Source organism: Oryctolagus cuniculus, chromosome 7 (assembly GCF_964237555.1).
Source record: "Oryctolagus cuniculus chromosome 7, mOryCun1.1, whole genome shotgun sequence".
NCBI classification, from domain to species: Eukaryota; Metazoa; Chordata; class Mammalia; order Lagomorpha; family Leporidae; genus Oryctolagus; species Oryctolagus cuniculus.
In genome coordinates, this window is record NC_091438.1 from 117,119,182 (window position 1) to 117,146,210 (window position 27,029).

Below are 27,029 nucleotides of genomic sequence, written 5' to 3' on the forward strand. Positions count from 1 at the left end.
AATAATCAAGTACTCAGGATGTACATTAGCAGGGAGCTGGGATCAGAAGCAAAGATGGGACTCAAACCAGGATTCCTAATCGGGGATACTAGAGTCCCAACTGACACCTTTACTACAGAGCCAAACATGCATCCTATTTTGCTGTTTTGCTTACAAGTCTGTGATGAGCTAATTTGGCAACCAAAACCATCCTGAATTTGCATGAGGCTATATGTTGTCTTTATAGATCCCACACTTAGATGACAATTCAAACATTTAGCTTCAGAAAAGAAAAAAAAAAACACCACCATATTTCTGTTTAGGGTATTCTCCAGACCTTGTCAAGTGTCTTTTACAAATTCTCCAAATATTTTGAATTCTAAAACACACTTGGCCCTAACAGTTCCAGGTAACAGATTATAGATAAATGTTACAATGGTTGGTTTTACACTGTTGTGAGGTTGTTGGGTCCAGACTCTTGTCTCTGATGTAGCAAAGAATTTGAGGATGAGGTCTAAGTAAGGATCAGCAAAGAAACACGATTTATTTGCACACAAAGAAAAAGCAAACATTAAGGGGGAGTGCAGGCATGTTTGAAAGTGCACTGGACTCGGGAGGTTCAGCACCATCCCTTTATATGATCCAGAGGCATAGAAGGTGGCGTCTGGGTTGGGATTGGCATGCATATCCTTAGGAGGCAAAGTTTAGGGCAGGGTTTGAATATCTCTTATTTTCTGTTGATGACACTTAAAAAATCGAATCTCTACACCAGGGACAGGTGTTTGGCACAGCTGTTAAGATGTTACTTAGGACAGCTGCATCACATCCTATCAGAGTGTCTGCCTTTGAGTCCTGGCGATACCTCTAACTCCAGGTTCATGCTAATTCATACCCTGGAAGGAAGCAGTGATGGCTCAAGGACTTGAGTCCTTGCCATCCACGTGAGAGACCCAGATGGAGTTCCCTATCTTCAGTTTGGCCTAAGCCTAGATTTTACAGAGCGTGTTATTGGATAGAAGATCTCTTTTAATCTGTCTCTGTCTTTCTCTCTCTCCCCTGCTCTGCCTTTCAAATAAATAATTTACTTTAAAAACTCCACAACACAATATGGGTTTAATAAGGCTAGAAAAAAAAAAATAAGGTTCTAAAGAAATATGCCGAAATGTATACTTTGTCTCTGGATGGATGAATTTCACATAATTCATGGTTTAAAATACTTTTCTAAAATTTTAAATTCCCTACAATAATCCTATAATAGCATTATAATCAGAAGATGTAGTATAATATTGTTAAAGTCTGCATATTATATTTTACATATAATATCTGATCACAATTATGGAAAAATAAATGCAGCAGAAACACACCAGAAGGAGATATAAAAGAAGCTTATCTAAGGTTATGCCTGGGCACTAAAACTTTGTGAATTTTCTCAATTTTTAAAGATTCATTCTCTTTTAAAATTGAAAACAGTATTTTAAATGGAACTAACTGTATACAATCTATGTCTTTGTCCAGGAAACTTTGCAAGGGTTCTTACCAAACAGTTGATGGTTTAAAAGACATGATCGGTGACAACTCACTGAGCACCAAAAAGGAAACATGTTAAAGTGAAATGGACACTGTGAGAAACAGTGACTTGATCAGCCCTTGCCCTGACTGTTGATGAACAACTTAATACGTTATCCCTCTTAGTATTTTTTTTGTTTGTTTTACTTAATACTATTGGTTGAATTCTGTAATTGATACACAGTTATTCTTAAGTGTTGAAACTTAACTGAAAAGTGATCCCTGTTAAATATAAGAGTGGGAATAAGAGAGGGAAGAGATGTACAATTTGGGACATGCTCAAGCTGACTTGCCCCAAATGGTACAGTTAGAAACGTGCCAGGGGATTCCAATTCAATCCCATGAAGGTGGCATGTACCAATGCCATCTCACTAATCCAAGTGAGCAATTTCTGTTCACAATTGATCATAATGATAGGACTAAGAGTCAAAGGGATCACATAAACAAGACTAGTGTCTGCAAATACTAACTGATAGAATAAAAAAAGGAGAGAATGATCCAACCTGGGAAGCGAGATACCCAGCAGACCCATAGAATGGCAAATGTCCTAAACAGCACTCTGGCCTCAGAATCAGCCCTTAAGGCATGTGGATCCGGCTGAAAAGCCCATGAGAGTATTTCAGGCATGGAAAGCCAAGACACTCTGGCCAAAAAAAAAAAAAAAAAAAAAGCCTAAATGAAAGATCTCCACGAGTGAGATCCCAGTGGAAAGAACAGGTCATCAAAGAAAGAGGTACCTTTCTTTGAAGGGAGGAAAGAACTTCCACTTTGACTATGACCTTGTCTAAATATCATCGGAGTCGGTGAACTCAAAAGGCTTCCATAGCCTTGGCAACTCATGACAAGAGCCTAGGGTGATTACTGATGCCATCAACAAGAGTGTCAATTTGTTAAGTCAACAACAGGAGTCACTGTGCACTTACTCCTCATGTAGGATCTCTGTCCTTAATGTGCTGTACATTGTGATTTAATGCTATAACTAGTACTCAAACAGTATTTTTCACTTTGTGTTTCTATGTAGGTGCAAACGGTTGAAATCTTTACTTAATGTATGCTAAACTGATCTTCTGTATATAAGGAGAATTGAAAATGAATCTTGATGTGAATGGAAGGGAAGAGGGAACGGGAAAGGGGAGGGTTGTGGGTGGGAGGGAAGATATGGGGGGGGAAGCCATTGTAATCCATAAGCTGTACTTTGGAAATTTATATTCATGAAATAAAAGTTAATAAAAAACTCAATTTGCAACTCAAGTCAACATTCCTTTACTCCATTAAAAAAAAAAAAAAAAAAAAAAAGAAGAAGAAGAAGAACATTGGGAGTGATAGAAGTCCAGACTGCAAAATATTTCAGTAGAAGGCAAAATGGTTTGGAAAAATCAAGTTCACACTTGAAAAAAATTATAGTGAGATAAATTGTCCCTCGTCTTGCACACAGAATTTTTGAGTGGAAAAGAGTTCTGAAGCCAAGAAGTTGTGCGCTGGGCCATACCAAGTGTCTGATTTCTTTCCCACTCCACAGTCTCCTTAATGCATTCATGTATAAAACTTAAGGGCTTAAACAATAAAACAATTAGTGGGCTGAAGTCAGTTTGATTAGAAAAGTAAAAATAAAATACAGAAGCACCAATTGCATTTCTATGAAGAGAATGAAATGCAGAAATTATCCGCAAGGAGACATATGTGCCAGAAGACAGATAAGGCCAACATCTTGACAGTTATGTAAATATTTTTCCTCTTTTCCCCAGCCACATGAATCCTCTCTGACTTCCAGAGTTGACGACTCATAACTCACCTCCTCAATGGAGACTCCATGATCACTCCCCACCACTACCTTTATTCCCTCTTGTGATGTCTGTCAGCATTGACTTTTCAGTTGAAAACTCATTATCTCTTTGATTAACCCATATATTTTGTAAGCAGTTCTTTAAAAGTGCCACACCAGGTGTGGTACAAGATCCTAATCCCGTTGAAAGGTGGCATTAGTCTTGGATTGCTATTCCTCTCACTCTTGGGCTTCTTGAGTCTACCTTACTCCTGACTGCTTGAAGGATTTGTATTGTGCTGTTTCCTGTTTCAGTTTCTCAATTCCGATGTTTGTCGCTCAGCACCACGTTCCTGGCCACTACCTTGGTCATTTTCCAAGATAATACTGGATGCCTCCTCTGGCCTTTACCCTGAGAATTCTTGGACTCTTTGCCCTGTTCAGCTCCATTCCCTCTGAGTCCATTTGCTGCTCTAGTGGGACTGAAGCAATACATCTTGGCTCAGCAATGACACCACAAGCCCCTGGAACATGAGACAATGTTTTGTAGGTTGCAAAGAAAATACTTCTTATGCTCTAGCTCTCTCATCTCTGTGTAAAAGTAAAATCTTCCACATTTAATTGCTATTAAGGATGAAATAAAATAATGCATATAAAGCATCCAAAAACAGTATCTATAATATAGTAGGTGCCTGATGGATGCTTTTACAGATTTATTTTTCTTTCATTTGGATTATCTTGTTTCTCAAAAATTTTGAACACTGTATGAATTATTTTATGAGTGTTTTTTGGAATAAGAATTATGTGCTAAATAATGTTGAGAAACATTTGGGTTAAATTACACTTAAAACACTTCTCCTCAGAATCTCAGATATTTATGATTTTCTGGTGGAATACACCAGGCAGTTCTCCCCAGTACATCTGACAACAGATGTCTGCTTTTCATGGAATGTTTATAGAAACTTGGATACGAGGATCATGTTGCCAATTTGACTCTTCTTTATACGAACCTCTTTCTGTTTTATTGACAGGTCTCCTAAGATAAATTGTTTTTAAAAAGCTCTCTTTTGCAACTATATGCTCATATAAATCAAAATTTCTCAATATTGTGCAAGGGAGATTAAATTAGATGTTGACGATGAAATAAGATGGCAACTTGGGAATCATAAACTTTAATTTCAGATTTCATGTAGTTAGTGGAACATCTTTATTTGTCTCAGTTAATAACTTTATATAATCCAAGTTTTAAACTTGAAAGCAAAATACTTAAACATTCTTAAATTTAAAAAATAGAATTAAAAATTTACCTCTAGTATGGAGTAGTGAGCTACTCCTGAGAATAAAAAAAATATGAAACTAGTACACAACTATTTTTATTTTATCTAGAGACTGAGCTAAGACAGTGCATTTGGGAGGAGCTCTGAAACTTGAAGGAACCAAATAGAGTGAGTTCTCTGGTTTTTGTGGCTTTACTTTGAAGGTAGCACAGTCGTGTTGTAGGTGGCATGGGGATGACGAAAATTGTGATAGAAAGCCCTGTCATTTGAACCAGGTAAAGGAGTCCCAGGGCAATCAGAGCCAGCAGAGGGTTAGAAAGTCAAAGAGTAGGAAACCCTTAATTCAACAGTTAAGCCCAGCTCAAGTTTCTGGATGACCCTTGAACCATGCATTGGTGGGGCAATTGAAAGCAGCTTGCAACAAAGGCTTGAATACCTGACCTGAGATATGAGACTCCATCCATCACAGGTACGACAGTCCCTCATTTCTGTTTAGCCTCATTAAAATTCCTGCTTAAAAAACCAAAACAAAAATAAACAAGCAATTAAACAAAACCCCACAAATATTCTTTGGAGCAATATAACAAAATTCGAAATCTCTAAAAGGGAACATTTGTGATATCCAAAGTACAATCCAAAATTACTTAACGTATTAAGAGCCAGAGAAATGTGGACCTGTCTCCAGGGAAAAAAGATTATCAACAGATGCCAAATGGTGAGTTAACCCAGATGCTGAAGTTAAGAGATAAGAACCTTAAGGAAGATACAATAGCTGAGTGAGATAAAGTTAAAAATTCTTATAATGAATATACAGATAGGAATTCTTGACAAAAAAACAGGAAATATAAAATATAGTTAAATGGAAATTTTAGAAATGAAAAAGCACAATCTTTGGCCTACCTGCGGATTGGAGCTGATGGAAGAAATAGCAACTTTGAGGATAGATCATTAGATATCACGAAACCTGAAGAAGAGAGAAAATAACTAATAGAGCATCCAGGATCTCTATAAAATTGCAAAGGATCTAACATATGCATGATTGGAGTCCCAAAAGTAAAGAAAAGAGAGAATGAGAAAAACTTATTTAAGAAAACATGTTGGAATACTTTTCATAGTGTCTAAAGAAAATAAACAGATTCAAGAAGCTCAGTGAATTCCAAATAGTACAAATTTGATGATAACCATACTCAGACACACTATAGTCAAACTGTTGACAACCAAAGATAAAGAGAACATCTTGAAAACACCCAGAGGAAAAAGGAACACACAACCTAAAGGGGAATAAAGGTTTGCATAACCATGGACTTCCCTTTATAATCAAGAGGCCAAAAGGTAATGGAAAAATATCTTTCATGTGGTGAAAGAAAACAATAAAATATCAAATCAAATTGCTCTTGCCAATGAAAGTATTTTTCACAGCTGAATGTGAAATAGACATTTTTCAGATTAGCAAAGCTAGGAGAAAATGTGCTGCCACCCAGAACTGCACTACCAGAAATGACAGTGGAAATTCTTCAGAATGAATGAAAACGGAGCTGATGGGAATTCAGATTCTTAAGAAGGAAGAAAGAGCATGGTGAATACATAGGTCAAGATACAACTCAATTTTATCTTAAAATAAAATCCAAGTGACTGTATCAAGCAAATTTACAGCATTCCTTGAGTGTTTTATAATGTTTATAAATGCATTATATATGACAGCTGAAATATGATGGATGGTGAGGAGTTATTGGGCTTAGATGTTTGCAAGTTTTCCATAGTCAGGAGGCATTGCTGTGGTACTAACTCCAGCTCGAGTGAAAGTTATTTATCAATATTTTAATCCCCAAAAGACACTTGAAAAATAAAGCAAAGAATCTTAGTTATTTAGACAAAAATTGAATTGAAATGGACATTAAAAAATTAGTAAATAATTTAAAAGAAGGCGGCCAGCACCACGGCTCAATAGGCTAATCCTCCACCTGCGGCACCAGCACACCGGGTTTTAGTCCTGGTCGGGACGCCGGATTTTGTCTTGGTTGCTCCTCTTCCAGTCCAGCTCTCTGCTGTGGCCCAGGAGTGCAGTGGCGGAAGGCCCATGTCCTCGGGCCCTGCACCTGCATGGGAGACCAGGAGGAAGCACTTGGCTCCTGGCTTCGGATCAGTGCGGTACCCCAATCACAGCGCGCTGGCCACAGTGGCCACTGGGGGGGTGAACCAACGGAAAAAGGAAGATCTTTCTCTCTTTCTCTCTCTCTCACTGTCCACTCTGCCAGTTTAAAAAAGAAAGAAAGAAAAAGAAAAAAGAAGGCAAGAAAGGAAAGCCAGGAGCCAGGAGCTTCCTCCAGGTCTCCCACATGGGTGCAGGGCCCAAGGACTTGGGCCATCTTCTACTGCTTTCACAGGCCATAGCAGAGAGCTGGATCGGAAGTGGAGCAGCCAGGACTGAAACAGGCACCCATATGGGATGCTGGCACTGCAGGCGGCAGCTTTACCTGCTACACAACTGCCCCAGCCCACAATTACAATGTTCTAATGGTTGTGGTGACAGTTGTAAATGATGGTCTCTAGTGTTCATAATAATTTTAAATTTTCTTGTGATTTGAATATGAGTTTTCTTCTCTGAAAATCACGTTGGAAGTTTATTGCCATCTGTTAAATCACGAAGAGGGATTATTGATTTCTTGTTGGCAGTGGGTTCATTATCATGACAGTGGATTGTCATAAAGTGAGTTCATCCCTTATGCTTTGTCTCTGTCATATGTATCCACTGGCTCTCCACTTGTCCATGCTGCTATGATGCAGCACAAGGCCCTCCCCAGGTGCTGCTGCCAGACCTTGGCAGAAGCAAGAGCTAATGAAAGTGCTTTCCTTTATAAATTATCCAAGCACAGGCATCCTGCGATAACAACAGAAAACAGATGAGACAGGTCTCTTCCTGCCAGGCACTGGAATTCTCACCTGCACTGTGAAGTTAGGTGTGAGCATGAGCCTTGCTGTAGCTCATTCCTTCTTCACATACAGCCATAGGTGATATTTCACAAACTGCAGTTTCCATTGGTTGGGAAACTGAATCGAGTGTACCACCTCGGGCAACCTGCAAAGAACATATATAGTAGGTTAGAAATAAATATTACCACTAAAATTGTTGATTTGGTGACTGTTTCTGTTTATGACATAATCCACTTAGCTTCGTACAGAATTTGTTGCCAGACTGAGTGGGTTGGTGCTTGGATCCAAAATCTTCACTTCATGGAATTTGCTTGGTTTTGGGGTGGCAGATAGCACAGAAACTGTTATCTAAATCTCGTAAGAGGGTGACTGATGTGATGCAATGGCAAAACCTGTGGACATTTCTATTTTTATCTACAATAACTTGGGAGTCAGAAGATATAACTAACGAAATTCAATTCTAGAGAAAAATTTTTAAAAAAGATGTAGTGTGTTTTGGCTGCTTGCTAAAATTGGCAAAGTATTTCATGAGTGAGATGTGCTCAAAAACAGTTGGCCAGTTTCAGAAAACATCATGTCTTTAGTTGTGGGAATCTGGGAGATAGAAAATCTTTTTTAAAAGAGGAAAGATTTATTTATTTATTTTTGAAATACAGAGAAAGAGGAAGAGACAGGAAGAGAAATCTTCCATCTGCTGGTTCATTCCCTCAATGACCACACTGGCCAGGGCTGGGCTAGGCCAAAACCAGGACCCAGGAACTTCTTCCATATCTCCCACATTGGTGGCAGGGGCTCACAAGAAGAAGTTTTACCCACTATGTCACAATGCTGGCCCCAAAGAGGATTAAATTAAGGTTTGAGACAATCACCTATTTCGTGAACTCTTCTAATTGAGGTACAGCGTCTCAGGATAAAGGCCCAGTGAAGAGCGAAGTACCAGCAAGTCTTTTCAATGGAGCGACATCATTCAGACTTAGAACTGGATTCTATCACAGGCTGAATTGTGTCCCCACTCTCCAAATTGCATGTTAATCTCTCATTCTTCAGTATTTTAGGGAGTGACCTCATTTGGAAATAGAAACATAACTGATCCCATCAGTTCAATTTGTATTAAAGTGAAGTGGGCTCCTAATCCAATATAACGAATGACCTTAGAAACAGGACATTTGATAATAGACACACAGAAGGAACATCATGTGAAGATCAGGCAGAGATCCATGTGATGTAAATCTACAAACTAACAAATGCCAAAAACTTCCAGCAAACTACTAGGACTGAGGAGGGAGGTCCTAACACATACAACCCTCATAGGACCCCATCTTTGCCCTTGGACCTTTATCCTCCAGAATTGTGACACAGTAAACATCAGCTGTTCAATCCACTCACCTGGTGGTCCTTCGTATGGCAGCCCTACCCAGCCAAGACCATTGAAACCCCATTGATTCAGGGGTCTTCATTCACTTCAAGAGAAAGGCAAACGTGAGGGTGGCAGAGCCCAGGAACAGAGCTATCCCAAGAACTCCATTTCCCAAGGATAGGGGCCATGAATATATGCTCACATAGCTGGCTGCCATCAAACAAATAGTAGATGACAAAGCTTGGGGAGAGTTGCACCATCCAAAAAACAAAAACTAGACTTTGTTAGAAAGAGTTTATGACTCTGAGATTTAACATAATCCCCTAGGCTGCTGCATTGCATGGGCAGACAGTGCACTGCTAAAACAACAGTCTCTGTGTCCCTATCACACAGTGCCCCCTATGGACTTCAGGTGTGCCCGTAAAGAATAATGGAAAAGGAATCTTCTCCAGTGTTCCAAGGACAACAATGATCTAAGTCGAAGGGGGCTGATTCCTGAGCATGGAGCCAGGCTTGATTTAGGCACGTCGTCTGCTCTCAAGCAGGGAGCTTCAAGATTTCTGTCCTGGAAGATTTCAAATTTACTGTGGAACAGTATTTTCTTGTTTCCCATGGTTTTTATTTATGCATTGCATTGTGTCCTATAGTTATCTATTCTGTTGTACAACAGATGTGTAGAAGTCAGATAATTTGTCTTTTTCATATAAAGGTTTCCAGATCAAGAGAAGCCACAGCTGGCCCTGATGAAGAGACTCCCTGATGCACGTGCTGTCATGGACAGGCTGCTGCATATCACCTGGTGTTCCGGATTGAACTAAGCTCTTTGAGATTTGTATATTGAAACTTTGACCCATAGGAACTCAGAATGTGGCTGTGCTTGGAGACAGGCCTTTAAAGAGGTAATAAAGGTAAAATGAGCTCATACAGGTGGGACTTACTCCAACATGGCCAGTGTCCTTGTAAGAAGGGGAGATGAGGACACAGGCAAGTAGCAAGGGTGGACATGTGAATTCACAGTGAGAAGACAGCCATATGGAAGTCAAGGAGAGAAGCCCAAGGAGAAACCAACACTGTCCACACCTGGATCACAGATTCCTTTTTTTAAAAAATATTTATTTATTTATTTGAAAATCAGATTTACACAGAGAGAGAAGGAGAGGCAGAGAGAGATAGAGATAGAGATAGAGAGAGAGAGAGAGAGAGAGAGAGAGAGAGGTCTTCCATCCACAGGTTCACTTCCCAGAGGACTGCAATGGCCGGAGCTGTGCTGATCTGAAGCCAGGAGCTAGGAGCTTCTTCTGGGTCTCCCACGTGGGTGCAGGAGCCCAAGGACTTGAGCCATCTTCTACTGCTTTCACAGGCCATAGCAGAGAGCTGGATCGGAAGTGGAACAGCCAGGACTGAAACAGGCACCCATATGGGATGCTGGCACTGCAGGTGGTGGCTTTACCTGTTACACCACAGCACCGGCCCCTGATCATGAATTTCTAACTTTTAGAACTGTAAAAAAATATTTCTGAAGTTTATGGCACCCCTACCAAACTAACATATGAAAAAATCCCCTTGTGTCCTTTAGTGGTTGGATAGACTCTGGGGATGATTCAGGGAAGAGGGGTTTCTGGACATGATCTGCGCGCAAGAGGGAGTGAAGTAAAAATTTATCATTATAAATTTATTTCTCATGCGTGTAATGTGGTGCCTATAGGGAGACATGGCTCCATCCATTTATCTTCTTCATCCTGTAACTCAGACACCATGAATAGCCCTAATTTGGGGACATATCTTTCTTGTGACACAGAGAAAATAATTACAGAACCATGTAATGACTCTGCATTTTTTGCTGAAATGTCATACGTATCACTTCTAGTTACATTTGATTGGTCACCACAAGTCCTCTGGCCAACCCTGGTATCAATGAGGCAGGAAAGCACACTTATACTACAGTCACATGCCAATGGGTGGGGATATGTAATCCCCCTATGGCAGAACAACATGCACTCAGTACCAAGAAGACAACTCAAGAACATTGTTTAATAGCAAATATTTTAAAAATTATTTATTTTTATTTATTTGAGAGAGAGAGAGAATCTTCCATCCACTGGTTCACTCCCCAAATGCCCAAAGCTTCCAAGGCTAAGCCAAGCTAAAACCAGGAACCTATAATTCAATCCAGATCTTGCACATGTGAGAGGAACTTAACACTTGAACCATCACCTACTGTGTCCCAGAGTGCATGTTACAAGGAGCTAGAATCAGAAGCTGTGCTCTGACTTAAACCGGGACACTCCAACATGGGATATGGGTATCCCAAGCAGCATTGTATCCTCTTTGAAATCATGTGACTTAAGTGTGAATGAATGGTAAGTGTGTAACATTCAAGAAGAAATCTTTAACAAACGTTGCATGGTTCACTTTTTTTTTCTTTCTCCCTACTAGGGAGACATTTGGGGCATGTTCTGTCTTCTTGTATCCCTGTATCCTTGGACTAGTCATGATAGATAGGTAGTGTGACAAAGAAATTAGGGGTTGGTGCCGTGGCATAGTGGGTAAAGCCACCACCTGCAATGCTGGCATCCCATATGGGCTCTGGTATATGCCCCTGCTGTTTCACTTTCAATTCAGCTCCCTGCTGGTGGGCTAGGAAAAGCAGTGGCAGATGGCCCAAGTTTTTAAAACAAAACACCTCCCCCACCAAAAAAAATAATCTCTGTTTTCTTACATCATGGAGATTTTAAAGTTCTGGTGACCACAGCATAGCATAACTCATTCATTGTGATGGAGATGCTAAGAATGGTCTGAAAAGCACTCACTGCCTTTAAAAAGGACCTCACTGTTTTATGCGCAGTAAGTGCTTAGCATCACATGCCAACTGCCTCTCTCACATTCTTTCCATTGCTGTAGCTGATGCTATTGTAATAATTACTTCTTTCTTTCTGTAGAGAATGCGGAGAGGGTTGTTTACCTATTATGCCTCTCAGGAGGAATTGCCCCCTGTATGGCCATGGCTGTGGCTGCAATGCAGTGTAATATTTCTGAAGTGGGAATCCTTCTGGAAATTCCCTCTGTAATGAAGAAGTTTCTGTGTGTCTTGGTTTGTAACACAATAAAGTCAGGGTCTATTGCTGGCCAGCTTTTACCCAGTGGTTACAGGGAGGACAAAGTCACTGCACAGTGGGCACAGGAGAAGGAAGAGCATTAGAGTTGTTTGGTCCTTAGTCTGACCTTAGTCACATTTATAGTAGCCAAAGATATTTATTTATCAGACATTTGCGAACTACGGACTGAGCACTAAATTTGTCATGCTGTTAATGACATTTTATTGAAAAACACCCATATCTCCTTATTTACGTAGTGTCCATGGCTCCTTTCATCAGCAAAGAAGAGAGTTTAGTTGTTGTGCAGAAACTAGACCTAAACTACTTATTATCTAGCCATTTTCAGAAAAAGTTTGCTGATGCCTAACATACGTTACCTAATCCTTTAAAAATTAATATTTTTACAACTATGTATAACTTTATACATACATAAACACCATAAATGTAAAATTATAGATTCATAAATGCAATTGTTGTGCATTGTGGTGCATAATCAGAAGACTGGTGAGCATTGCTACATGTAATCATGAGTCTCATAAAGCTTTTGATCAAGCCAAGGCTTCAACAGATTAGCAGAACTGTGCTAGTGTCCATGTGAATGCTTGTTAGTTATGAAGCAGGAGAGAAAGTTGAGCCTGGTGTGTGGGTGTGACAGTTACAGTTCAGACCCAGATAACTATGCAGGTATAACTGAGGAAGGGAAGCAGCAATTGGAATGAATGCAGAGACGGGGACTTGTGCAAGTGGCTCAGATGTGTCCTCTCAGCACTTACTCACCTGCAGATGACAAACTCCAGGTTGGGAGAAACAGATTGTTTGGCTACAAGAAACCATCAATAACAATTTCCGTGATCATCTCATCTTGGCCCAGACCCCATTCCAACCAAGTTATTAATACACACATTATTCTTCTTAAAGAAATAGAGAAATGCATTCCAGATTGCCAAAGAGAGGAATTTTCTGTGATTTATGCTTAAGTCTTCCTAGAATCTTTTTCCCCCCTCATCCATCTTCAAGAAATACTTAAGGCAAATATTTCATGAATCCAGAGGTGCTTCTGGCTAGCATCTGGAGATGATCCTGAGAATACAAATCTGTTATCATTTTTCACTACAGGACTCAGCTGTCAGAACACGTAATAAACATAACCAGGCAGTGGACTGGAGGGAGGCAGAGAGCACACAGTTAACCACGGTAGCAGGAGGCAGCAGGAAAAGGGTGCGTTTGCTTGTATATTCCAGGCTTACTCTCCACAACCCAGTGCTCTCCTTTTCCTAAGAGTGTTGCATGTTGGCTCATGATGCACCATTGCTGATACTTTTCAAGGCTGTAATGTTTTACTAAACTGTCACCTGAAGGTGCCACATGATATAACAGGAGGGGTACAGGTATGAAGTCAATCAGATCTAACTTCACTCTTTTTTTTTTTTTTGACAGGCAGAGTGGACAGTGAGAGAGAGAGAGACAGAGAGAAAGGTCTTCCTTTGCCATTGGTTCACCCTCCAATGGCCACTACGGCCGGCGCACTACGACCAGTGCACCGCGCTGATCCGATGGCAGGAGCCAGGTACTTATCCTGGTCTCCCATGGGGTACCGTGCCTAAGCACTTGGGCCATCCTCCACTGCACTTCCGGGCCACAGCAGAGAGCTGGCCTGGAAGGGGGGCAACCGGGACAGAATCCGGCTCCCCAACCGGGACTAGAACCTGGTGTGCCGGCACTGCAAGGCAGAGGATTAGCCTAGTGAGCCGTGGCACCGGCCTGACTTCACTCTTTATTATGCCGTTTAAGCTGTGTGACCTATTTTTTTTTCCTTGCTGAACACTATTTCCACATCTATAAAATGAACTTATCTATAAAATAGTAATGTAGGTAGAAAATAAAAGTAGTAATGCAGAAACTATTAGGGTAGCCTAAAAATATGTTGCTGTAGTTATTATTACAAAACCATTCTGTGTTACCATGACACATTCACCAGATGGCTAAACAATATACAGAAATATCTATTATTGGCAAGAATATGGAGCAACTGGAGTTCTCACACAGGCTGATTAGACTGTGAAATTGGTACAACCCACTTTGGCAGTATCTCCTATGTGGAACACATCCCAGTGCTAAACAGTTCTACTCCTAGGTATGCACCCAAATTAGCCACTTACACATGTTCTCCAAAAACATGAACTCAAATGTGCAAAGTAGCACTATTCATAAGAGCATGGAAATGGACAGTGACACATGCCCATCAACAGAATATTGTAGCTATCAGCAAAACTTTTCTGTAAAAAATCAGATTATAAATATTTTAGACTCTGACCAAGAAAAAAAAAATCAAGTTATAACTGAATCACTGTTATTGCTAGTGCTCCAAGGAGCACTGCAAAACAATGGCGAGCTGCATATGGGCTCTGTGCTATTTCACCAAGACATTGTAATGGGAAGGCAATGATAGATACTATGAAAGTGTATGAGTGTAGTATATTCCAATAAAATGTTATTTATGAACACAGACATTTAAATTCCAGATAACTTTCGTGTGCCATGAAATATCATTGCCTTGATTTGTTTTAAAATTTTATTTTGACAGGTAGAGATGTAGACAGTGAGAGAGAGACAGAGAGAAAGGTCTTCCTTCCATTGGTTCACCCTGCAAATGGCCGCTACGGCCGGCGAGCTGCACCGATCTGAAGCGAGGAGCCAGGTGCTTCCTCCTGGTCTCCCATGGGGTGCAGGGCCCAAGCACTTGGGCCATTCTCCACTGCCCTCCCGGGCCACAGCAGAGAGCTGGCCTGGAAGAGGAGCAACCGTGACTAGAACCCGGCGCCCATATGGGATGCCAGCGCTGCAAGAGGAGGGTTAACCAAGTGGGCCATGGCGCCAGCCCCTGCCTTGATTATTTTAAATATTAAAAATGTACACAACATTTTTAGCTTTCAGGCTGTGCAGAAATAGGAGGTGAGTCAAATTTGGCTCAGAGATTATAGATCGCCAATGGCTGATACAGTGGATCAATGTAGAATTCATTCACACAGTGGAATATTATGCAATAATAGGAAGAAAAACTGACAAATGTACATAACCATATGGATGCATCACACAAACATAGTTTCCCTTGAAGCAAGATAGGAGAAAAGGGTGTCAGTGTCCACTCATACAAGTTACAAAAATAGGCAAAACTAATCAATGATTTAAAAACTCAGCATAGTGACAGCTTGTGATTTGATTTTTGTCTATAACCCTTGTCTATACCGCTGTGGAACAGTGGTCTATCTACCTTCTACTTGTAGAGCTCTTTGTTCAGAGGAGCACTGAGCCTGGGATTAGTAAGTTATTGCAAAAAATTAAAAGGAAGAAAGAAGGAAGCGAGGGAGGAATGAGGGCAGGGAGGCAGGAAAGTATCAATGTATTCTTGGAATTGTATCTGCAATATTCATGAAATTCATTCTCCATATATTAATGAAGAAAAAAATGTAACAATAAAAAAGAGGTCATTGTAGTGATTACTGTGTGGGGCTAGTGACAAAAAGGGAGAACAGTGGGGACTCTGGGGTAGATGCTAATGTATTCTATTTCATTCAATGTGAAAATTCAACAAGATGCACATTTAAGATATGTCCAGGGGCTGAGGCTGCAGTATAGTGGGTAAAGCCGCCTTCTGTAATGCCACCATCTCATATGAGTGCTGGTTCGAGAACCGGCTGCTCCACTTCCAATCCAACTCTCTGCTGTTGCCCATGAAAGCTGTACAAGACGGCCCAAGCCTTTGGGACCCTGTACCTGCATGGGAGACCTGGAAGAAGTTCCAGGCTCCTGGCTTTAGATTGGCCCAGCTCTGGCTGTTGCAGCTATTTGGGGAGTGAACCAATGGATGGAAGATCTCTCTCCCTCTCTGCCTCTGCCTCTCTGTAATTCTGCCTTTCAAATAAATAAAGTTATGTCTATTTTCTGCATATATGACAGTAATTCAAAGAGTTCATGGGAAAATGGAACTAAAAGGATTATTTTGGCATCCAACTTTTTAAAAATCCATTCAGTTTTTTCATGATATACCTTTTTCCATAAATTTTGAAGAACTCTCATGCCTGGATTTCAATAATTTTGGCACCAAAATGAGCTAGGACTAGACATGCAATAGAATATAGCTGTTTGTACCATTTGTGCCCTACAGTCTGGCACTTCCTCTCTGTAAAGCTCATTGCCAATGTGCCTATATTGTTATGGATTCATGTAAATGGAGATAACATAGTCAGCTTCTCTCCATTTTCCCGGTCCCCATAAAGATAAAATGTTAGGTGACATGTGTCCGAAGATCATTGCCCTCAGAGTGCTGCTGGGAGTCCTTTATGGAAGCAATTTCCCAAGGGGCTCACCTCGCTAACCCTTGCTGCTGCACACTGACCTTTTCTTGCACATCCTATTCTTCAGATTTCTTTCGTGATTTTTCAATATCCTTGGTTATGTAAATATTTGTATTTTCCTACTCAGGGGATGTTGACTGTTGTTCCCTTTTACCATGGGTCCCACAGCTTCAGGGCCAATTGGTTCTTCTAGCAGAAGAGGTTGATATGGAATTCAGGGTGATATCTACTGACAGTAACAGGAAGAGGCACAGGACAGGGCTAAGACAGCCTTGCAACAGTGACATACATCTGACACCAGTGAAAGAAGGAAGAAGCAAGGTTGGGTCCAGTTAGCCTCAGATAACAACACAACCTGACAAAAGCACTAGCCCATCCATGGGCTGCAGAGCAAGGGCAGCTTGTAAGAAGAATCCCAGATTGACTGAATGGCCAGGTCCTAGGACTTTTACCAAGCTCATTCAGCAGCAAGCGGCTCCATGGGAATGGTGGGGTCTTGATTGAAAGACTGAGGTAGACCCTAAAGGTGCAAACAACTGGAGACTGCAAGCTCTCAGCACTCCTTCAGCTGAAAAGCAAGTTTTGTGTTTATTTAAAAAATATTTATTTATTTGAAAGTTAGAGTTACAGGGGAGACAGGAAAAGAGAGAGAGAGAGTGCACTTCCATTTGCTAGCTTACTCCCCAGATGGCCGTAATGACTAGGACTGGGCCATACTGAGGCCATGAGCCAAGAGTTTCATCTGGATATCCCATGTGGGTGACAAGAGTCTATGCACTTGGGCCATCTTCTGCTGCTTTTCCCAGGCCATTAGCAGGGAAATATATTAGAAGTGGATCAGCCAGAACATGAACTGGTTCCCATATGGGATGCTGGCATTGTAGGCAGCAGCTTTACCCACTACATCACAATGCTGGCCCTACAAGTTCTGTCTTTCAGGAAAGATCAACAGTGAACTCCATGGCTGCCACAGTCATCTCTAACCACATTGCTTAGAACACATCTGAAGAAGGGATTCAGTCTAACATCTAGGCTTCCAACTTGTTTGAAAACTGGGATTTTACAGACCCTGGAATGTCTTAGGCAGGGATAAATAAAATGAATGGATCATCAACATGAAGAAAGGAAGGACCCAGAAATGAGATGAAAGTTAATTATCCTTATGGCAACCTCAGGGAACCCAAGGGAGTTTGGTTGCAATTAATCATTGTATTTTCACTAAGCATATCCTATATGCTCTGTAACTATAAGGTATTTGTGGTAGGACACTAGGACTACAAAATCATGAAACTGGAAAGAACTTGAATGCCCAGTTAAGTCTCCCCTACAGGGCAGGAAACCCTTCTAGAATTCCCTACATGGTTTCAATCTCTTAGGCACTCTTGGGATGATAGACATTCCGTTAGGCATTTTTTGTTGTTGGACAACTCTGCTTGATAGAATTCTTTAAATTTTAAAAAATTGTATTTATTCACGTATTTTATTGGAGAGGCAGAAAGACTGAGAGGGAGAGTGAGAGACAGAGAGAAATTTTCATCAATGGTTTACTTCCCAATACCTGCAATGACCAGGGTTAAGCCAGGTTGAAACTGCAAGCTGGGAACTCAGTCTAGGTATCCTATGTGAATGGCAGGGAGCGATTATTTGATCCATCTACTGCCTCCCAGTGTGTGTATTGGCAGGAAGTGAGAATCAACATTGGAACTTGGACTTGAACCCAGGCACTCCAATATGGGACATGGATATCTCAAATGGCATCTTCACTGCAAGGACAGATGCCCACTGCACCTTCTTTTCCTCTTAAGTTGTTCTACCTTCTTTAATTTTGGAAGTTATTAATAAGATGTCTTGTTGTGTTATTTATGCGTATTTTGAATTGCTAAGACAGCTGTCACTGTTCTTGGGTGCTACTGAGGAGGGCAGAACCTTACCAACAGGGTCTAATAACTACTATTTACTGACATCTCTTCTGACCCAAAGCTCTATGAAACCATGAAAACATCAAAAAACATTTCCATGCCTGAAATACTCTCATGGGCTTTTCAGCCAGATCCGAGTGCCTTTAGGGCTGATTCTGAGGCCAGAGTGCTATTTAGGACATCCGCCATTCTATGAGTCTGCTGAGTATCTCACTTCCCATGTTGGATCACTCTCCCCTTTATTTATTCTATCGGTTAGTGTTAGCAGGTACTAGAGTTGTTTATGTGCTCCCTTTGACTCTTAGTCCTTTCATTATGATCAATTGTGAACTGAAATTGATCACTTGGAATAGTGAGATGGCATTGGCACATGCCACCTTGATGGGATTGAACTGGAATCCCCTGGTATGTTTCCAACTCTACCAATTGGGGCAAGTCAGCCCGAGCATGCCCCAAATTATACATCTCTTCCCTCTCTTATTCCCACTCTTATGTTTAACAGGGATCACATTTCAGTTAATTTTCAACACTTAAGAATAACTGTGTGATAATTACAGAATTAAACCAGTCATATTAAGTAGAACAGACAAAAAAAATACTAAGAGGGATAATGTATTAAGTTGTCCATTAACAGTCAGGGCTATGCTGATCAAGTCACCATTTCTCATAGTGTCCATTTCACTTCAGGAGGTTTCCTTTTTGGTGTTCAGTCAGTTGTCACCAATCAGGGAGAACATATGGTATTTGTCCCTTTGGGACTGGCTTACTTCACTCAGCATGATGTGTTCCAGATTCCTCCATTTTGTTGCAAATGACTGGATTTCGTTGTTTCTTACTGCGGTATAGTATTCTAAAGAATACATATCCCATAATTTCTATATCCAGTCTACCGTTGATGGGCATTTAGGTTGGTTCCAGGTCTTTCAGGCATGGAAAGCCAAGACACTCTGGCAAAAAGATCTCTGTGAGTGAGATCCCAGTGGAAAGAACAGGTCTTCAAAGAGGGAGGTGCCTTTCTCTGAAGGGAGGAGAGAACCTCCACTTTGACTATGACCGTGTCTAAACAAGATAAGAGTCGGAGAACTCAAGGGGCTTCCATAGCCTTGGAAACTCATGACTGGTGCATAGGGAGATTACTGATGCCATAAACAGGAGTGTCAATTTGTAAAGTCAACAACAGGAGTCACTGTGCACTTACTCCTCATGTAGGATCTCTGTCCTTAATGTGCTGTACATTGAGGCTTAATGCTATAACGAGTACTCAAACAGTATATTTCACTTTGTGTTTCTATGGGGGTGCAAACGATTTAAATCTTTACTTAATGTCCACTAAACTGATCTTCTGTAAAAAAAAAAAAAAAAGAAATTATCAACTCCCAACTTGACTCTCACTGGGATTAAACATGACAATAGGTCTGATCTGATTTCATCATCATTTAAAAAAAATCATCTATTATTTTTCACTTTATGTTTCTGTGTGGGAGCAAACTGTTGAAATCCTTACTTAAGGTATACTAAGCTGATCTTCTGTATATTAAGATAATCGAAAATGAATCTTGATGTGAATGGAAGGGGAGAGGGAGTGGGAAAGGGGAGGGTTGTGGGTGGGAGGGACGGTATGGGGGGGGGAAGCCATTGTAACCCATGAGTCGTACTTTGGAAATATATATTCATTAAATAAAAGATAAAAAAAAAGAATTCAAAAAAAAAAAGCAAACATCAAAAAACATTTTTCCAATAAAGGAGAACTTCCTATAAATTAAAAGGCAGTGTGCTCACTCTGAAGTGTTTGTTGTACACTTCCCCTGGAACACAATGGAGCTCGGGAACAGTGGGACCATCTGCAGAGCCATGTATGCTGAAATGAAACAGGCTCTTACTAAATAGAAGCATGCTTCTTGGGAACAAACAACACATTCTATTTGGCATTAGCAATTCCTGGTGCTGACTGGACACGTTAATACAACCCCCCGTCTTCTTCAGGAAGACAAATAAAATAGGAGCAATGGTTCACAGCCAGCCAGCACACATTAAAGCTTATATGCAATCAACACACGAATGCACTAAGTTCTCACTGCATACCAGTGTCCGCCATAGGTGTTACTTACGACTTACTTTCATGAGAACATTACAAGGTAGATTTATTAACTCACATTCTAAATTTATTTGAATGATATCTGCCACTCAGAGAAACCAAGTGGCTTGTTCAAAGTTGCCTGGTCAGTAGTGGATAAATTAGGATCAGTGCTCTGCACACGCCCCGAGCAACAGAGAGACTTCTTAAGTGTTAAACAAGTCTAAATTAAAGAATAATTAATATTTAACTTTGATTCCCATTATCTGCTGAAAATATGTTTAGTGGAAGTGATCCCTTCATTCTCCTAGGTGAAAAAATTTCTTCTGTGCAGGTACCATAATTTTCTCTTATTCTTTTACTCTGGATACTGGATAGGCTCATGGCTCTCCAAGAAATAGAACATGGCTTCTCAGAGACATCAGCAAAGAAGAAACAAAAATCATTAGATCTATGGAAAGGAAAGCACTATCCTGCTTGAAAATTATAATTGCCTTTAGAAAGCCTAGAAGGATCTGTGAACCACTTATAAATAAGATAATTTTAAATAAAATTGCTTATAACATTAATATGTAAAAGTTAATTCAATTCTGTAAGTCTCCATAATATATGAAAAACTCCTATAAAACTATAGGAAAAAACTGAATATCTTTAAAATATTCAAATGGAGACTGAGATCAACAGCCAGATACAACATATATATGTAGGGTATATGACTGCCTTCATGTGGGTCACCCCAGATTAAACCCTGGAAGGATTTAGATGACAGTAGTTTATTTAAGAGCCTAAAAAATACCTAAAGAGAAATGGTAAAGTGAGTCAGAGAAAGGAAGACAGTTGAGAAGCTGCATTATCAAACCCAATCCCACTGCAGACAACAAAAAAAGAGGTCCGGCTGTGGACGTTCTGAGCACAGAGTGAATCCCCAGTGGGGAAAGGCACTGGAATACTTAGAATCCAACTCTGCTAGAGGTTGAGGTCTTCTTCCAGCAAGCGTTAACTTCCTGGCACTAAGTACTTACCACCCAGGTGGATACAACACATTTCAGTTTTCCAAGAAAGACTTTGGGCAGAGAAATTCAGGAGCTTCCAATAGGAGTTTTGGGTTGGCAAGTAAGGGGATATGGGAAGAGCCTGGACAGTCAACCAGTGCCAACAGCTGTATCCCAACCATCTACTGTAGGATGACACAAGTCCACCACGTGACTTTTATTGTGTCTTTTTATCCAGCATGTAGGGTGGAATGAAGCTATTTTCAATAAATACAAAAATCATCAAAATGTAAAATTACAAAAATTAAATTAAACTCATTTGGCTAGCTCATTAACAAAAAGCAAACAAATCTCATTCAATCTTATTCTCTGTTGCCTTTTTCTTTACTTTATTTGACAGGTAGAGTTATAGACAGTGAGAGAGAGAGACAGAGAGAAAGGTCTTCATTCAGTTGGTTCACTCCCCAAATGGCCACTATGGCCGGCAAGCTCCTCCGATCTGAAGCCAGGAGCCAGGTGCCACTTCCTGGTCTCCCATGCAGGTGCAGGGGCCCAGGTGTCCAGGCCATGCTCCACTGCCCTCCCGGGCAACAGCAGAGAGCTGGACTGGAAGAGGAGCAACCGGGACTAGAACCCAGCGCCCATATGGGATGCCAGTGCCACAGGGGGAAGATTAACCAAGTGAGCCACTGTGCTGGCCCCCCTGTTGCTTTTTATCTCTACTTCTTCTTTCCTTATCAGAGCCAAATTCCCTTGAAAAGGGAAGGGGATGTACAATCTGGGACATGTTCAAGCTGACTTGCCCCAAACGGTAGAGTTAGAAATGTGCCAGGGGATTCTAATGCAATCCCATCAAGATGGCATGTATCAATGCCATCTCACTAGCCCAAGTGATCAATTTCAGTTCACAATTGATCACACTGATAGGACTAAGTGTCAAAGGGATCACATAAACAAGACTAGTGTCTGCTAATACTAACTGATAGAATCAAAAAGGGAGAGAACGAACCAACATGGGAAGCGGGATACACAGCAGACTCATAGAATGGCAGATGTCCTAAACAACACTCTGGCCTCAGAATCAGCCCTTAAGGCATTCGGATTTGGCTGAAGATCCCATGAGAGTATTTTAGGCATGGAAAGCCAAGACACTCTGGCAAAAAAAAAAACAAAAACAAAAAAAAAAAAAACAAAAAAACAAAACAAAACAACTAAATGAAAGATCTACTTTACAGTAGAAAGAACGGGCCATCAAGGATGGAGGTACCTTTCTCTGAAGGCAGGGGTGAACCTCCACTTTGACTATGACCTTGTCTAAATAAGATCGGAGTTTGCAAACTCAAAAGGCTTCCATAGCCTTGGCAACTCATGACAGGAGCCTAGGGAGATTACTGATGCCATCAACAAGAGTGTCAATTTGTTAAGTCAAGAACAGGAGTCACTGTGCACTTACTCCTCATGGAGGATCTCTGTCCTTAATGTGCTGTACATTGTGATTTAATGCTATAACTAGTACTCAAACAGTATTTTATACTTTATGTTCTGTGTGGATGCAATCTGTTGAAATCTTTACTTAATATATACTAAATTGATCTTGTGTATATAAAGATAATTGAAAATGAATCTTGATGTGAATGGAATGGGAGAGGGAGCAAGAGAGGGGAGGGTTGCAGGTGGGAGGGAAGTTATGGGGGGAAGCCATTGTAATGCACATGCTGTACTTTGGAAATTTATATTTGATAAATAAAAGTTAAAAAAAGTGCATTTTTTATTCTTGAAAAGTACATTTTATAACAGACATTAAAATTGTGCATATTTATGCCATACCATGACACATTTCATTAAATATTTGTATCAGGTAATATCTAAAGAGTTAAATGTATTTCTCCTTTCACGTATTTAATATTTTTCTATAGTGAAAGCATGCAAAGTACTATCTTCTAGGCTTTCATTCAAATAAAAAGACATAGTATGGTAACATTATTTATAGTCACCTTACTGTGTATAGGACCCCAGAACTGCTTCCTCCTATCTAACTATAACCTGGCACCCATCAATCAGCCTTTCTGTATTTCACTTTCCCTGCTTTACTCTTCAGCCTCTGGGAACCACCACCATATTTTTTAACTTCTATAAAATCACCTATTTTTTAGATTCCACATATGAATGGGATAATGAGATATTTGTCTTTTCTGTGCTTAGCTTATATCACTTAATACAAAAATCTCCAGTTCTATCTATGATGTTGAAAATAAAAAGATTAAATCCTTTTTGATGGCTGAGTAATAGGCCTTCATGTATATGTACCTTATTTTCTTTATCCATTCATTAATGAATGGACACTTTGGTTGTTTCCATTTTTAATGAGTTTGCTATAATGGTGCAATAAACTTTGGAGTGCAGATGTTTCTTTGACAGATCAAATAAATTTCCCTTGGATCTATACCCACTAGTGGGATTGCTGGATCATATGCTAGTTCTATTCTTAGTTTCTTGATGAAGATCCATATTGTTTTCCAAAAGGTACTTATATTCCCACCAACAGTGTGCAAGCATTCTCTTATCTCCACTTCCTTACCAGCACCTGTTATGTTTTGTCTTTTTGATAGTAGCCAATCTTACTGGGGTGAGGTGATATCTCACTGTGGCTTTGATTTGCATTTACTTGGCAATTAGTGATTCTGAACATTTTTTCATGTACCTCTTGGCCATTTGTACGTCTTCCTTTGAGAAATGTCTGTTTAGGGACCAGGATTGTGGAGCAATAGGTTAAGCTGCTGTCTATGCTGCTAGAATCCCGTATGAATGCTGGTTTGAGTTTCAGCTGATCCACTTCCAATCCAGATCCCTGCTAATGTGCCTGGGAGGGCAGCCGGTGATTGACCAAGTGAGTGGGCCTCTGCACCCATGTGAGAGACCTGGATGGAGTTCCTGTCTCCTGGCCTTGACCTGGCCCAACTCCAGTGGTTGCAGCCCTTTGGGGAGTGAACCAGTGGATAGATTCTCTCTCTCTCTCTCTCTCTCTCTCTCTCTCTCTCTCTCTCTTTCTGTCTCTCCCTTTCTCTAGCACTGCCTTTCAAAGAAATAAAATCCTAAAAATGTCTTTTTAGGATCATTGCCCATTTGGGGGGTTATGTGTTATTTTGCTGTTGAGTTTATTACACATTCTGAATATTAAGTCCTTGTCAGATATATAGATTGTAAATATTTTCCCATTATGTAGCTTGTCTTTTCACTTTGTTGATGTTTTGATTAATATCATTCAAAATATAATGAAATGATATTTTATGATGGTTTTTATTTGCATTTTCCTGACAGATAGTGATCCTGACAATTTTTTCATGTGCCTGTTACCATTTGTATTTATTACTTTGAAAAAAGATAATCAGCATCATGAAAAATTATGAAGGCAGGAAACCCCCTGGTAAAATTACAAAGGAGATCAAAACAAACAATAGGAAAATTTACTGAAAATGGCAAAGAAGGAGGTACCTTTCTCTGAAGGGAGGAGAGAACTTCCACTTTGACCATGGCCTTGTCTAAATATGATCAGAATCGGTGAACTCAGGGGGCTTCCATAGCCTTGGAAACTCATGACAAGAGCCTAGGGTGATTACTGATGCCATCAACAAGAGTGTCAATTTGTTAAGTCAACAACAGGAGTCACTGTGCACTTACTCCTCATGGAGGATCTCTGTCCTTAGTGTGCTGTACATTGAGATTTAATGCTATACCTAGTACTCAAACAGTATTTTTCACTTTGTGTTTCTGTGTGGGTGCAAACTGTTGAAATCTTTACTTAATATATGCTAAACTGATCTTCTGTATATAAAGAGAATTGAAAATGAATCTTTTATTTATTTTTTTTAACTTTTATTTAATGAATATAAATTTCCAAAGTACGATTTATGGATTACAATGGCTTCCCACCCATACCGTCCCTCCCACCCACTACCCTCCCCTTTCCCACTCCCTCTCCCCTTCCATTCACATCAAGATTCATTTTCGATTATCTTAATATACAGAAGATCAGCTTAGAATACATTAAGTAAGGATTTCAACAGTTTGCTCTCACACAGAAACATAAAGTGAAAAACAATAGATGATTTTTTTTAAATGATGATGAAATCAGATCAGACCTATTGTCATGTTTAATCCCAGTGAGAGTCAAGTTGGGAGTTGATAATTTCTTTTTTTTTTTTTTTTTTTTTTACAGAGGATCAGATTAGTATACATTAAGTAAAGATTTCAACAGTTTGCACCCCCATAAAAACACAAAGTGAAATATATTGTTTGAGTACTCGTTATAGCATTAAATCTCAATACACAGCACATTAAGGACAGAGATCCTACATGAGGAGTAAGTGCACAGTGACTCCTGTTGTTGACTTTACCAATTGACACTCCTGTCTATGGCATCAGTAGTCTCCCTATGCTCCGGTCATGAGTTTCCAAGGCTATGGAAGCCCTCTGAGTTCTCTGATTCTTATCTTGTTTAGACAAGCTCATAGTCAAAGTGGAGGTTCTCTCCTCCCTTCAGAGAAAGGTACCTCCTTCTTTGAAGTCCTGTTCTTTCCACTGGGATCTCACTCGCAGAGATCTTTTGCCAGAGTGTCTTGGCTTTCCATGCCTGAAATACTCTCATGGGCTTTTCAGCCAGATCCGAATGCCTTTAGGGCTGATTCTGAGGCCAGAGTGCTATTTAGGACATCTGCCATTCTATGAGTCTGCTGAGTATCTCACTTCCCATGTTGGATCACTCTCCCCTTTATTTATTCTATCGGTTAGTGTTAGCAGGTACTAGAGTTGTTTATGTGCTCCCTTTGACTCTTAGTCCTTTCATTATGATCAATTGTGAACTGAAATTGATCACTTGGAATAGTGAGATGGCATTGGTACATGCCACCTTGATGGGATTGAATTGGAATCCCCTGGTATGTTTTTAACTGTACCAATTGGGGCAAGTCAGCTTGAGCATGTCCCAAATTATACATCTCTTCCCTCTCTTATTCCCACTCTTATGTTTAACAGGGATCAAAGAAAATGAATCTTGACATCAATGGAAGGGGAGAGGGAGTGGGAAAGGGGAGGGTTGCGGGTGGGAGGGACGTTATGGGGAGGAAGCCATTGTAATCCATAAGCTGTACTTTGGAAATTTGTATTCATTAAATAGAAGTTTAAAATAAATGGCAGGAATCAAGTCACTACTTATCAATGTAAATGGCTTACATTCGCCAATTAAAAACTACAGACTTGCTGAGTGGATTAGAAAACAATAGTCATCTACATGCTGCCTACAAGAAAATTACCTCATCAACAAAGATACATGCAGACTTAAAATGAAAGGATAGAAAAAGATATTTAATGCAAACAGCAATCAAAAATAAGTGGGAGTAGCCATCCTAATCTCAGAGAAAATAGACTTTAAGACAAAAACTATCAAAAAGAGACAAAGAAGGGCCTTTGCTTATTTCTTACCTGGATTGTATGTCTTGTTAAGTTCCTTATATATTCTGAATATTAATTCTTTATTAGATACAGAGCTTGCAAATATTTTCTCCCATTCTGTCAGTTGTCTCTTCACTCTATTTATTGTCCCTTTGCATTGCAAGAGTTTTTAACTTTTTAATTTTTTTTGGAAAAGAGTTAAATTATATTTTCTTGAAGAGCAAATGATCTTGTATATAAAAAATTTCAGATAATCAACATAAAACCTATTAAA

General features: G+C 40.1%; 1 long non-coding RNA gene across 1 annotated transcript; it reads right to left on the reverse strand.

The window, feature by feature from the left end:
* Nucleotides 1-2,881: 2,881 nt before the first annotated feature.
* LOC127493453 (uncharacterized) lies at nt 2,882-7,664 on the reverse strand. The gene is made up of 3 exons (XR_007923623.2): nt 7,525-7,664; nt 5,485-5,548; nt 2,882-5,094 (listed from the first exon to the last, which is right to left on the reverse strand). It is a non-coding gene; the product is annotated as an uncharacterized lncRNA (long non-coding RNA).
* Between the last annotated feature and the right edge of the window lie 19,365 nt (nt 7,665-27,029).